We start from the raw sequence: 14,836 nt of genomic DNA on the forward strand, positions 1-14,836 counted from the left end.
GGAATTCAAGAGTTTGAGGATGCCCCTTGAAGCATCTCTGAAGAATGAGTTTCATAGAATACTATTTGGCAACTACTGGTCTTTTAATAATTGGGCACCTATTATAACTGCCTGACTTTTCCACGTATTCCTCTATGTTGCTCTCCTGTTTATTCACCACGGGCAAGCTCTCTGGAGCAGAAATCCTGCTTTGCACCTCAGGAAAAAAACTGAGTACCAGGCCTGGCACAGGGCTCATGGTCAGCCAGTGGTTTGCTGTTGCTGTCGTTTCATTGAAATTGAATTAAACACCTATCTCGATGTGATCTGGTGAGTCCTCAGCACCTGTTCTTGAGTTGTCTGGTGAAAAGTAAAACGATACGGGTGGATCACGAGGTCAGGAGATCGAGACCATCCTGGCTAACATGATGAAACCCCGTCTCTACTAAAAAAAAAAAAATACAAAAAATTAGCCGGGCGAGGTGGCGGGCGCCTGTAGTCCCAGCTACTCGGGAGGCTGAGGCAGGAGAATGGCGTGAACCCGGGAGGCGGAGCTTGCAGTGAGCTGAGATCCGGCCACTGCACTCCAGCCTGGGCGACAGAGCGAGACTCCGTCTCAAAAAAAAAAAAAAAAAAAAAAAGAAAAGTAAAACGATAGTGTATTTTTTTTTCTTTTCTTTTCTTTCTTTTTTTTTTTTTGTGAGATGGAGTCTCACTCTGTTGCACAGGCTGGAGTGCCATGGTGCAATTTCAGCTCACTACAACCTTTGCCTCCCAGGTTCAAGCAATTCTCCTGCCTCAGCCTCCTAAGTAGCGGGGATTACAGGCATGCACCACCAGCTACCTTTTGTATTTTTAGTAAAGATGGGGTTTCAACATGTTGGCCAGGCTGGTCTCAAACTCCTGACCTTAAGTGATCCTCCCACCTCAGCCTCCCAAAGTGCTGGGATTATAGGCATGAGCTACCACGCCCAGCCAATAACGCAATTTTTATGTAATAGAAGTTATAAATAAAAATAACAGCTAATACTAATTAAACTCTGTGTCATAAGATGTACTTGGATTTCCTCATTCAGTTATCACAACTCTATGCAGTAAGTGCTGTTATACCCCCATTTCACCGAAGAAAAAACTAAGGCTGCCAGATCACAGGGGAGAAATTGTGGCTATAGACAACAGCGGGGAAGCTGAGAGCTGGGACTCCAACCAGACAGTCTAACTCCAGAGCCAGCTTAGAAATGATCTGAGGTCACTGGACAGGCCAATTTGGAAGACAGAGGAAAGAGAAATTCCAGAGCCCAGGACAGAGTCAGGCAGAGGAGGAACCTGCAAAGAAATGGCCACTAGACAGGAGGAAAACCAGGAGAGAGAAGTGTCATGGAAACCAAGAGAGATGAGCTGGGTGTGATGAGTGTGGAAAGTCGTTTCTCGGACTTGGCGTCATGGACGCTCTTGGTAACCTTGACAAGAGCAGCCCCTACATCCAGGTTTCTCAACTGCGACACTACTGACATTTGGGGCCAGATAATTCCATGTCACAGGGGGCTGTCCTATGCATTGTAGATGTTCAGCAGTATCTCCGGCCTCTGCTCACTTGATGCTGGTAGCCAACACCCTTCCCCAGTTGCAACAATAAAGAATGTTCTCAAACATTGCCAAATGTCCCTAGGTTCTCAAACACTGCCAGATGCCCCCAGGTACAAAATCATCCTAGGTTGAGCACTACTGCTCTGTAGAATGGTGGGTGGAAGCCAAATTGGAGTAGGCAGAGGAGGGAATGGGAGGCGAGGGAGAGGAGAAAGCCTGCACAGACATGCGCAGAAGTGAGAGCTGGAGGTGGGGGAGGAGCCAAGGGAATGTTCCAAAACTTCCATGTATGTGTGTGTACATATATATGTGCGTGTGTGTTTCATATATGTATTTGTGTGTGCGTGTGTGTTTATATATATGATGAGAGATAGCAGAGAAGGGCTGTAGGTTGATGGCAATGACACAGGGGAGAGTGAACGGTTGCTGATTTGCTGATGAAGAGGAGAGATATATAAAGAGAGAAAGAGAGAAACAGCAGGTGTGAATTTCTGGGGTAGGCAACAAGAAATGGGATCCAGACTACAAGTTGCAGGATTTGCCTTTGCAGGAGTAGAGACATTTGCTCTGGTATAAGAGAAGCAAGAGAGGCCTTATGCAGAAGTAGATGTAGGAAGGCGTGTGTATTTGGTGATGGGGAGAGGAGGGAGCTCCCATCTGTTGGCTTCTATTTTCCCAGCCAAGCCTGCGACAGGGTCATCGGCAGAGCTGGGATGGAGACGGAGGAGGAGGGAGGAAAAGGCACAGAATACTTATCTTGGAGTGCAGCAAAGCAGGCTAAAAGGAGAAGGGGGAAGGATTGCTAGGCCGTGTTGATAGCCCATTTGCAGTCTGAGACCAGGAATTTGAAATGAGGCCAGCCCATGTGGTGTGAGAATTTTCTCTGGCAACTTCATCTGCTCTGGGAGCAGCATGGAGTGCGTGGATGAAGCCTGGGTGACTGGCAGCAGCTCCCAGGCAGCCTACAGGAGCAGGGTCCTCATTAAGGACCAATCATTAAGTTGCTCTCCCTTGAGCCTGAGAGAAACATGGGGGTATCTTTGCACTTTCAAGATCAAGAACGGAGGGGGTGCCGGGCAGGGTGGCTCACACCTGTAATCCCAGCACATTGGGAGGCTGAGGCAGGTGGATCATTTGAGGTCAGGAGTTCGAGACCAGCCTTGCCAACATGGTGAAATTCCATCTCTACTAAAAATACAAAAATTAGCCAGTCGTGATGGGGGGGCACCTGCAATCAGCTACTTGGGAGGCTGAGGCAGGAGAATTGCTTGAACCTGGGAGACAGAGGTTGCATTGAGCTGAGATCATGCCACTGCTGGGTGATAGAATGAGACTCTGAGACTCAGTCTCAAAAAACAAAAAACCACATACACACACAAACCGGAGGGGGTCCCAGCAGCATCCTCCCATCCCCAGAAGCAGATGCACAAATCTGCTAGACCACATGCAATTCCCCATATTTATGCCTTGTAGAGGCTATGAGCCCCTACTTTACCCTAACAAGAAGAAAACCAAAGTCTGCTGACATTCCACAGTCTCTCAGCGGACACCACTGCTCCTCTGCCATTCACACTTGCCTCTACCCACAATGCTACTTTCCTTTTGGCTCCCATGGACAGTTCCGGGGCGGGGGGTGGTGGGGGGGCAGGGCGGCAGGTATGAGCAATGAGTCCAGGTAGAAATCAGTGTACAAAATTCTAGATACTATGATCTGCTCATCTTAAAACAAGGGAATTTCACTACTGGACACAAGACAAAAGGACACTTTCTTGAGAAGGATTTAAATTCACCCTAATACTGGACTTCATCCATCGCCTCACAGAGAACTTAAGAGTAAGACATTCCAGAAGCCTTGAACAATGATCACTTCACTGGAGCCAGAAAGTCAAGTCAGAAAATCTCTGGGGATTTATTTTTTAAAACTATATTCACTTATTTAATATTTTTATAGTTTTTAATTAATTAATTACTTTTTTTTTTGAGACGGAGTCTCACTCTGTCACCCAGGCTGGAGTGCAGTGGCGCTATTGTGGCTCACTGCAATCTCCACCTCCCGGGTCCATTCCATTCTCCTGCCTCAGCCTCCCGAGTAGCTGGAGCTACAGGCACCCACCACCACGCCTGGCTAATTTTTTTGTACTTTTAGTAGAAACGGGGTTTCACCATGTTAGCCAGGATGATCCACCTGCCTTGGCCTCCCAAAGTGCTGGGATTACAGGCATGAGCCACCATGCCCAGCTAGTTTTAAATTTATTGATACATAATAGATATACATATTTCTGAGGCACATGTGATAATTTGATACATTCATATAATCAAATCAAGGTAACTGTGATATCTATCACCTTAAACATTTATCTTTCCTCTATGCTAGGAACATTTGAATTATTCTCTTCTCACTATTTTGAAATATACAATAAGGCCAGGCATAGTGGTTCATGGCTCTAATTCCAACACTTTGGGATGCCAAGGTGGGAGGATTGCTTGAGCCCAGGAGTTTGAGACCAGCCTGAGCAAGATAGTAAGATTCCATCTCTAAAAAAATAAAAAATTAGTTGGACATGGTGGCACACACCTGTGGTTCCAGCCACTTGAGAGGCTGATATGGGAGGATCACTTGAGGCTGCAGTGAACCATGATCATGCCACTGCATTCCAGCCTGGGTAACAAAGCAAGATCCTGTCCTCCCCAGAAAGAAATGTACAATAGATTGATGTTAACATAGTTACCCCATTGATCTATCAAATATCTGATGATTTACTTTGACTCGACTGAAGAATGCGTCCATAAGCCAATTTTATGATTTGTGTGGCATTTGGAACATCCCTGAAGTGTTAGGATGTGGCCCAGCAGCACAGGAGTGCACGACTTCCAGTGTCCTGGTGGAAATGTCCTATCATTGTAAGGGCATCAGGGATGCTTGCTTTCTGAGCATCTCCACAGTGTGGCTGCTGGCCAGGCTATAGCCGAGAGGTGGCCTCACCTCACAGTGGCTCTCAAATGAAGTGAAAAAGGCAAATATCACATGATTCCACTTACATAAGGTTTCTTAAAGGGTAAAATTTAGATAATCCAGTAGTAGAATGATGGTTGCTAGGGGTCAGGGAGGTGGCTGAGGGTGAAGAGTGAGCTCCTAACCCAGGAGCATGAAGTTTCCGTTAAGCAAGATGAATAAGCTATAGAATCTTCTGCCCAGCATTGTACCTATAGCCATAGCCAACAATGATGTAAACACAGTTACCTCACTGGTCTATCAAACATCTTTATTGATTCCCATAAAACTTTGTTAAGAGGATAGATCTCACGCTAAATGTTCTTACCACAATAAAATAATTTTTTTTTTTTGAGATGGAGTCTCGCTCTGTTGCCCAGGCTGGGGTGCAGCAGCATGATCTCGGCTCACTGCAACCTCTGCCTCCTGAGTTCAAGACAGTCTCCTGCTTCAGCCTCCCGTGTAACTGGGACTATAGGTGTGTGCCACCATGCCCAGCTAATTTTTGTATTTTCAGTAGAGACGGGTTTTCACCATGTTGGCCAGGCTGGTCTTGAACTCCTGGGCTTGAGATCCACTTGCCTCGGCTTCCTAAAGTGCTGGGATTACAGGCATGAGCCACTGTGCCTGGCCAAAATCAAATTGGTAAAAAAAAGAATTCACTGGAGAGCTTGTTAAAACGCAGATTCCTGGACACTGCTCCCAGAGTTCTTGATTCAGCAGGCCTGGGGGTAAGGCTGAAGAATTAGCATTTCTCAGCTTCCGGGGAGGCTGGTGCTGCTGGTCTGGGGACCACACCTTATTACCACAGTGGAAGAAGATGGGATGCTGTCAGGTTGGAGTTTGAATTCCAGCCTCATCCAGCTTTGCAAGCTCGAGCAAGAAATGTCAATGCTCACCTGTAAAATGGGAATCAGAGTGTGGTACACCTTGAGAAGCTGTTTTGGAAATCAGAGAGAAGTCATATTAAGTCCAAGGTCCTAAGTGGGTACCCAGTAAAAGAAAGCAGTTGCTATTTTTGTCACCATTTTAACACACCTCCACAACTCACAGCTGTTTGGATTAGGCATTCAAGACAAGCATTGACTTAGCCTCAAAAGTCGTGAGGAGGTTACTGAATTGGTAATCTCTCCACCCTCTCTTCCTCCTCTTCTGAACACCCAGGCACCAAAATAGCCCCTAACACCCACCAATGCACTGCCAGCGATGACATTTCTAAGCGGAGGAGATAACTGATCACTTTCAAATTTTGTAATATTTTAAGTACATTATCTTTAAAATCTGGGTCAGGATGAATATTGAACTCGGGCTCATCAAATGTTAGAGCTGAGAGGAAACTTCGAAACCATCTAATTTTCTTTTCTTTTTTTTTTTGAGACAGAGTTTCGCTCTTGTTGCCCAGGTTGGAGGGTAACGGTGCAATCTTGGCTCACCGCAACCTACTGCCTCCCGGGTTCAAGCGATTCTCCTGCCTCAGCCTCCTAAGTAGCTGGGATTACAGGCATGTGCCACCATGCCCGGCTAATTTTGGAGAAACCATCTAATTTTCTAGCTAAAGGTGACGATGTCGAAGTTGAGGAAACTGAGACCTAGAGAGGGGTAGCAACTTGCCCAAGGTGGCACAGTGAGTCCAAGGGCAAGGGCAGACCTGGAAATCACGTGTGCTGCCTGCTGGCCCTGGCTCAGACTTTCATGGCCTGTTTCTCAGCCCAACTGACCCAAAATGCTATGCTTTCCTAAATAAAACTGCAGATACCCTGGGTTGGTGGGGATACCCAGAACTGAGTAGGAATAATTCTCATTCTAAGGCAATGGTGATATTCCCCTAAGGGAACGGATCAGAATCTCTAAGAAAAGAAGGGAGTTTTTTTTTTTTTTTGAGGCGGAGTCTCACTCTGTCGCCCAGGCTGGAGTGCAGTGGCCGGATCTCAGCTCACTGCAAGCTCCGCCTCCCGGGTTTACGCCATTCTCCTGCCTCAGCCTCCCGAGTAGCTGGGACTACAGGCGCCCGCTACCTCGCCTGGCTAGTTTTTTGTATTTTTTTTTTTAGTAGAGACGGGGTTTCACCGTGTTAGCCAGGATGGTCTCGATCTCCTGACCTTGTAATCCGCCCGTCTCGGCCTCCCAAAGTGCTGGGATTACACGCTTGAGCCACCGCGGCCGGCCAAGAAGGGAGATTTTTATGCTTATCAGCGAAGGGCCTTTTTTTTTTTTTTTGAGACGGAGTCTCGCTCTGTCGCCCGGGCTGGAGTACAGTGACCCGATCTCAGCTCACTGCAAGCTCCGCCTCCCGGGTTTACGCCATTCTCCTGCCTCAGCCTCCCGAGTAGCTGGGACTACAGGCGCCCGCCACTTTGCCCGGCTGGTTTTTTTTTGTATTTTTTAGTAGAGATGGGGTTTCACCGTGTTAGCCAGTATGGTCTCGATCTCCTGACCTCGTGATCCGCCCGTCTCGGCCTCTCAAAGGGCTGGGATTACAGGCTTGAGCCACCGCGCCCGGCCGAGCCTTTTTTTTTTTTTTTTTGAGACTGGGTCTCTGTCACCTAGGCTGGAGTACAGTGGTGCAATCGCAGCTCACTGCAGCCTCGACCTCCCGGGCTCGAACAATCCTCCCACTTCGGCCTCTCCAGTAGCTGGGACTACACGTGCATGCCCCTATGCCCGGCTAATTTTTGTATTTTTAGTAGAGACAGGGTTTCACCATGTTGGCCAGGCTGGTCTCGAGCTCCTGAGCTCAAGTGATCTGCCTGCCTTGACCTCCCAAAGTGCTGGGATTACAGGCATGAGTCACCGTGCCTGGCCAGTGAAGGGCATTTGTTTAAAAGTGTTTGGAAACTCTGACCCCACACCATGTGACCTTTGTTAAATTGCTATTCTCTTCAGTAGGTTAGGAAGTAGTCCCATTTGCTGGCCTTAATTCTTCTAAAGCTACCTCCTGCATCAAGCAGCCTCCTTTCTTCTGCTCTTCATCTTCTCTCATTCTCCTTACACTGTACCCCAAATGCAGAGAGAGCTTGCTCTGTGCCCACAGCAGAATAGACATCTTTTACCTTTACTTAACTCATAAAGTTAAATAATCTAAAGACCTAAATGCATTAAATTTTCTTTTATTCCATTATTTTCCACTATTCAATCAGCCAATATTTATAGAAGCCTGTTACTTGCTAAGCATTCATTAACTGTCACTGTGCTTAAAAGGAAAGTCCCTTACTCTCATTCCACAAATATGTACTGAGTGTACCCAGGATGTGCTGGCCATGGGCCACATAGGTTATTCAATGATCAACAAGGTAACACAATCCCGTCCTCATAGAGTATCCAGTCTGCCTTCTAAGAAATGACATCTTTTTGGCAAGAGGACAGGCCTGCAGCAGTGGTCAGGATGAGGCAGGTACTCATCCTGAGGGTGGAGTTGGCTCACACAAGCTTATAGGAGCTGAGTGTTAAATTTTCGGGAAGTTTGTGAGCCAGTTGTTAAATACAGCCATTATTAGAAATTAAATCATATAAACATACTTTAATAAGTTACATTAAAAAACAAAGGTAATACACACTCAAAGTTCATCACCTCCTAATTATTTTATTTTTTATTTTTGAGACAGAGTCTCACTCTGTCACCCAGGCTGGAGTGTAGTGGCACCATCACAGCTCACTACAGCCTTGACCTCAAGCTCAAGCAATCCTCCTGCCTCAGCCTCCTGAGTAGCTGGGACTTACAGATGCGCACCACCATGCTTGGCTAATTTTTGGTTGTTTTGGCGATGAGGTCCCACCATGTTGCCCAGGCTGGTTTCGAACTCCTGGACTCATGTGATCCTCCTGCCTCAGCCTTCTGAAGGGCTGGGATTATAGGCATGAGCTATGAACTATGGTGCCCAGCCACTTCCTAATCATTTTCTGATGTTTTACTATCATGTCTGCTCTTGGGGTCCTTTACATCTATACAGTAGAAATGCTACATAATGGTGGCCTGTGGGGCATTTCCTAGCTCTGCATTCAGTGCTATCAGGTTAACAGCTTGACGTTGGCTGTAGTGGGGAATATTTATATTATAAACATTGGCAAACGCTACAAACTAGGATTTTTTTTTTTCTTTTTCTTCCAGAAAGCTGGTTGTTAAACACTTACTAAAACACCACTGGATACAAGTGATATCATACAAGGTAGGAAGAGTCAATTGAGTAATTAACATTTGGAGGAAGAGGCAAAATTAGCTGGGTGTGGTGGCGCACGCCTGTAATCCCAGCTACTAGGGAGGCTGAAGCAGGAGAATTGCTTGAACCCGGGAGGTGGAGGTTGCAGTGAGCCAAGATCACGCCACTGCACTCCAGCCTGGGCAAAAAGAGTGAACCTCTGTCTCAAAAAAAAAAAAAGTGGGGGGGGAGGTCCTTGAACGCCAAGTAGAGAGAGATGGGGTGAAGGTGAGGGTGGGCAAGCTGTCTACAAGCCTGCCTTATGGGGACTGTCTGTGTTGAATTATTTTTGGAGGGAAACATGAAGCTTAGCAAATAGCTTTATTGAGATGTAATTCTCAAACATACACAATTCACCTATTTAAAGGGTGTAACTCAATAATTTTTGCATATTCATGGAGCTTTGCAACCTCACCACAATTTTAAAACATGTTCTTTGTTTTTTTGTTTTTGTTTTTTGAGACAGTGTCTTGCTCTGTCACCCAAGCTGGAGTCCTGTGAGGCAATCACAGTTCACTGCAACCTCCACCTCCTGCCCTCAAGCAACCCTCTCACCTCAGCCTCCCAAGTAGCTGGGACCACAGGCACATGCCATACCCAGCTAATTTTCATATTTTTTCAGTAGAGACAGGGTTTCACCATATTACCCAGGCTGGTCTTGAACTCTTGGACTCAAGCAATCCTCTTGCTTTGAACTCAAGTGCTGGGATTACAGGTGTGAGCCACTGTCCCCAGCCTTAAACTTTTCATCACCCTGAAAGAAACTCCCAGACCTGTTAGCAGTCACTCCCCATTTATGCCAATCTCTTTTTCTCCCCAGCTGAAGGCAACCACCAATCTATTTTCTGCTTCTATAGATTTAAGGCTATTTTTTTAAGCTGACACAGAAATCTGAAATTGTATGAGTTAATCTTGGAGAGTGTTTCATGGGCAGCACGCCCTGTGCCAACCCAGCAATTTCTCCAATTTTCCCAGTGCAAGCTCAGTAAAACTGCCTTCTGACCACAGCTGACCCACTCCCTCTCAGTAGGCCAACTTGTTCTCTCCCCTGGGAAGGATCAAGGGAGAAACGTTCCTGCAGGTGAGCTGAGTGGTCAGCCCCAGGCTGAAGGTACAAGGTGAAACTTTGGTAGGTGCAGAAGTTGGAGGAATAAGCTGGAGGAGGGGAGCAGGGTGGGGCGGGGGGTGGGCAGGTGGGCAGGGGAAGGCGCTCAGCTGAACATGGGCCTGAGTGCGAGTGTGGACCCAGACACTCTAAGGGCAGACAAGCCTCTCTGGAGAACTGTGCTGTGGTCAGTCCCCAGGCACTTTCAAGAAAAGTCACAACCTGTATGGCTATACAAACTGCTCCATCCGTCACGGACTTGGCCCCAGGAGGAGTCACCAGTGAGAGGGTCTCACTCCCCAATTTTCAATAATGCATCTCCATACTGGTTCTTCCTTCCCACCCCTGGCCCCGAGATGGAGTCTCACTCTGTCGCCCAGGCTGCAATGCAGTGGCACAATCTCGGCTCACTGCAACCTCCGCCTCCCAGCTTTAAGCGATTCTCCTGCCTCAGCCTCCCAAGTAGCTGGGATTACAGGTGTGCACCACCACACCTGGCTAATTTTTGTATTTTTAGTACAAACGGGATTTTACCATGTTGGCCAGGCTGGTCTCGATCTCCTGACCTCAGATGATCTGCCTGTCTCAGCCTCCCAAAGTGCTGGGATTACAGGCGTGAGCCACCATGCCCAGCCTCCCTACTAGTTCAATTGGCCACTTGTGCAATATAAAGTGAGGGGATGACAAAGACCCCCACCTGTCTCAAAACATTTCTACTACCAAATACTAGCATCTGAAATCCTTGTCATTCCTTTGAGTTATACCATTATCCCCAGAGGCCATGAGTGAAATTGATATAGGGGATTGGAAGGGGGTGGAAGGGCACCTGGCTCAGGGTCAGCAAGACTTTACCTTGGAAAGCAGGGGCTGGACTCTGCATGCGGTGGGACCCTGAAGATGTGAGCTTTGGATTGAGGCAGTGATGGTTCTAGGTGATAAAGATACAAAAGATGTGTTTTGGGGAAAGGTGGGCCCAGACAGAAAGCTGGGGAGGGAGGGATGGGCCAACGCAGTGGGCCACTGAAGAGGTGTATAAAGGAGAGCCGCCATTTTTTTTTCCATGCTATTTGCAGTCTTCTTCCACTCCATCTTTCTCTCTTCTCAACCCACACTATAAATAATTGCAAGTCTTTGTTCTTTGCCTTAGGAATAGCTTCTCCAGCTGTTGCCACACATTTCTGAACTGAATAAAGCATCTCTTTTGAAATCCACAAAAGAAACAGATTGAACTATGGTGTATTCTTTTTAAGAGGCTTGACTCTACTAGGAAAAAAAAGCTCCCTTACCAAAGAAAGAACATGGAGTCCGTGTCATAGTCACTTGCCTTCACGTGTAATGAGGCAGTGACAAGCACCCTTAGTCTCCTTAGCCACTGGCCTTGTGGCAGGAAGCGAGCCAGGCAAGCAAAGGGCACAGGCAGAGTGGCAGCCTCTGCCGACCCTGAGAACCAGCCTCCTCCTCCCTCCTGGTGCCCCTAGGAATCAGCATATCCCAACCATGACTCCTGGAAGCTCTTCAGGAACAGGTAGACTAATTTCTCAGCAATAGTCACTGTTTTTGTGATATAACAGAAAGTGGTTCTAGAAAGCAGGATCGCCGAGGAAGGACATCTGCTCTGTTGCTGCTGAGAAGAAAAGCAAGTGGGCATATGGTCTGCTTTCAGGGGCAAATGAACTGGGGGGCTGGGGGAATTTCTCATGGGTGCTGTCCCATGACCAGAGAAGATGGCTAGAGTTTTGTGTAGCTAGGACAGATGACCGGCTGCTGGAGGGCAGCTGCTGCTTTAGATCACCCATGCCTGGACTCAGAGTGAGCAGGTTCCATTCATCAGAGTGTGTTGGATCCTTTTACGAAGCAGTATATCCTTTATATAGATGCCCACAAAGGCTGATGACAGCCCTGTCTCATGAGATCATGGCTTGAGTTCTCACTCCAGGCCTGAAGACATTTTTTTTTTTTTTTTTTTTTTGAGACGGAGTTTTGCTCTTGTCGCCAGGCTGCAATAGCGAGATCTCGGCTCACTGCAACCTCCGCTTCCTGGGTTCAAGTGATCCTTCTGCCTCAGCCTCCCGAGTAGCTGGGATTACAGGTGCCCATCACCACACCCAGCTAATTTCTGTATTTTTAGTAGAGACGGGGTTTCACCATGTTGGCCAGACTCATCTCGAACTCCTGACCTCAGCCTCCCAAAGTGCTGGGATTACAGGAGTGAGCCACTCACTCCTGTACCCAGCCCAGGCCTGAAAACATTCTGAAGCACTCCCACCTGTGTCTCCCAGCTTCTGTCTGCATGGTCACCCCTGCCTCTGGGATCCTGTTTCCACATGGGCTGTAGTTGCTCTTTTTTTGTTTTTTTTTGAGATGGAGTCTCGCTCTGTTGCCCAGTCTAGAGTGCAGTGGTGTGATCTCTGCTCACTGCAACCTCCACCTCCCAGGTTCAAGCGATTCTCCTGCCTCAGCCTCCCGAGTAGCTGGGATTATAGGCACCTGCCATCATGCCTGGCTAATTTTTGTATTTTTAGTAGAGATGGGGTTTCACCATATTGGCCAGGCTGGTCTTGAACTCCTGACCTCATGATCCACCCACCTTGGCCTCCCAGTTGCTGGGATTATCGGCGTGAGCCACCGCGCCTGGCCTGTAGTTGCTCTTTTTGACTTTTGTTGTAAATTGTGGTAAAATGCACATAACATAAAATGTACTCATTTTCAACTGTACAATTTAGTGGTATTAAGTATCTGCATAGTGTTGTGCAACTGTCAGCACTATCTAGTTCCAGAACTTTTCATCACCCTACATGGAAACCCTACACACTTGTTAAGCAGTCACTTCTCGTTCCCCAGACCCAGTCCCTGCAACCACTGATCTGCCTCCTCCCTCTATGGCTTCACCTGTTTGGAACATTTCATGTAAATGGAACCATACAAGATGTGGCCTTTTGTGACTGGCTTCTTTCACTCAGCAAAATGGTTTTCTGTTGGTTTGTTTTGTTGCCTGGAGTGCAATGGCTCCATCTCAGCCTACTGTAACCTCTACCTCCTGGGTTCAAGCAATTCTCATGCGTCAGCTTCCTAAGAAGCTGGGATTATAGGCATGTACTGCCACAACTGGCTCATTTTTGTGTTTTTAGTAGAGATAGGGTTTTGTCATGTTGGCCAGGCTGGTCTCAAACTCCTGGTCTCAAGCAATCCACCTACCTTCACCCCAAGCAATCTACCCACTTTGGCTTCCCAAAGCATTGAGATTACAGGCATGAACATCATGCCCAGCTAGCATAATGTTTTGAGGTTCATTTCTATTGTAGCATGGATCGGTCCTCAATTCCTTTTAATAGCTAGATAATATTTCATTTCATGGATCTACCACATTTTGTTTCTCTGCTGGTGCTGTTTTGTACCTCATCTATCCAAATACAAAACTTGGCCCCTTCTTCCACTTCCACAATGACCCCTGCTCACAGTTTCCTCACGGGGATAATGATACTTCATCATTATCCTGTAAGGGTTAAATAATACACAGCAGGTAAAGTGACAAAAGCACTTAGCAACTAGTGCTCAATAATATATTATTAATTATTATATCACCATTATAGTCATTATGCAATCATAGAAATTCCTCTAACCTCTTGTTTTCTGTTGTATCTATTCATTTGTTTCACAAAATATCTTTTTTTGTTTTTGTTTTTTTTGAGACTGAGTCTCACTCTATGGCCCAGGTTGGAGTGCAGTGGTGCGATCTTGGCTCACTGCAACCTTTGTCTCCCGTATTCAAGTGAGTTTCCTGCCTCAGCCTCCCGAGTAGCTGGGACCACAGGTGCCCACCACCATTGCCCAGCTAATTTTTGTACTTTTAGTAGAGAGGGTTTTACCATGTTGGTCAGGCGTGGTCTTGAATTCCTGACCTCAGGTGATCCACCCACCTCAGCCTCCCAAAGTGCTGGGATGATTACAGGTGTGAGGCACTGCACTTGGCCCACAAAACATCGTAAACACAATCAGGGTTGGATAGCTGCGGAGAGATGTCTGGATTAGGTACTTGCAAGGATTATGTTGAATTGCATACTCCTTTGGTTCCCAATCTTGGGCCATGAAGCCATGAGATCTCTATTATACTGTTATAGCAAGGAGTTCATGAACCACATCTGCAGCAAGCATTTTCCAGCACTCAGTGGCTACCCTTTCTCTCTCACATATATAGGCACTACTGTTTCTCAAATGTGTGCAGTCTTTGTTGAGAATGAATAAAAGATAAGTCTTATAAAAATCTTTTATCATCATGTGTCTTCTCAATCTAACCAATACTCAAGATACCACTTTTCTCATGGGGAGATCCTCATATTTGAGAAGATTAGAAACCACTAGCATACAGCAACACTACAAGAAACCAAAACAATTCAACTCAGTATGGAAATCAAATGATTAACAAGAGTTTATTGAACACCTACTACAAGTCTGGTACTATTCTAAGCACCATGGTGGGGGCGTGTGGATATGAACATGCAGAAGATAGTTTCTGTCCTGCACACTCAGTAGTTGGAAAGAGCAGCCACAGGCCAGTACAGTAGTCAAGAATGTGCCAGCATAAGATCAAGCGTTAAATTAGTCCTATGGCTAATACATGAAATTAACATGGGCTGAAGTCATCAGGAAAGGCTCCAAGGAAGAGTCTGGCTTGAAGAATAGGCACATTTTTAAAGGGGCAGGGAGCTCCATGTAGCTAGAGATAGGAATGAGCAAGGAATCTTAAGAGTACAGATATTGGCCTGCCTGGAGTCGAGGGTTTGATTTGGAAGACATGGTCAATTTCCATGGGTAGGACATCAGAGGACAGAGCCCTAGAGGTGCAAGGATGATTGAGGGGCAGTCAAAAGCCACTGAGGTTTTAAAGCAGAGGAGGGCTGAAGGAAGGCCGTGTCCCAAAACGCTCAGCCTGGCTGAGGCAGGAGAGTCTGTGTTCAGGGGACTTGGGTATGTTCATTCCCA

At 46.8% G+C, this 14,836-nt stretch overlaps 1 protein-coding gene across 2 annotated transcripts in view; it reads right to left on the minus strand.

Annotated features, from left to right (window-relative positions):
- The window catches only part of DGLUCY (D-glutamate cyclase), a 161,316-nt gene that overhangs the window by 114,506 nt on the left and 31,974 nt on the right, over positions 1–14,836 (minus strand). The window lies entirely within an intron of this gene.

The sequence above is a fragment of the Trachypithecus francoisi genome, unplaced genomic scaffold (genome assembly GCF_009764315.1).
Source record: "Trachypithecus francoisi isolate TF-2019V2 unplaced genomic scaffold, Tfra_2.0 Lachesis_group3, whole genome shotgun sequence".
Classification (NCBI taxonomy): Eukaryota; Metazoa; Chordata; class Mammalia; order Primates; family Cercopithecidae; genus Trachypithecus; species Trachypithecus francoisi.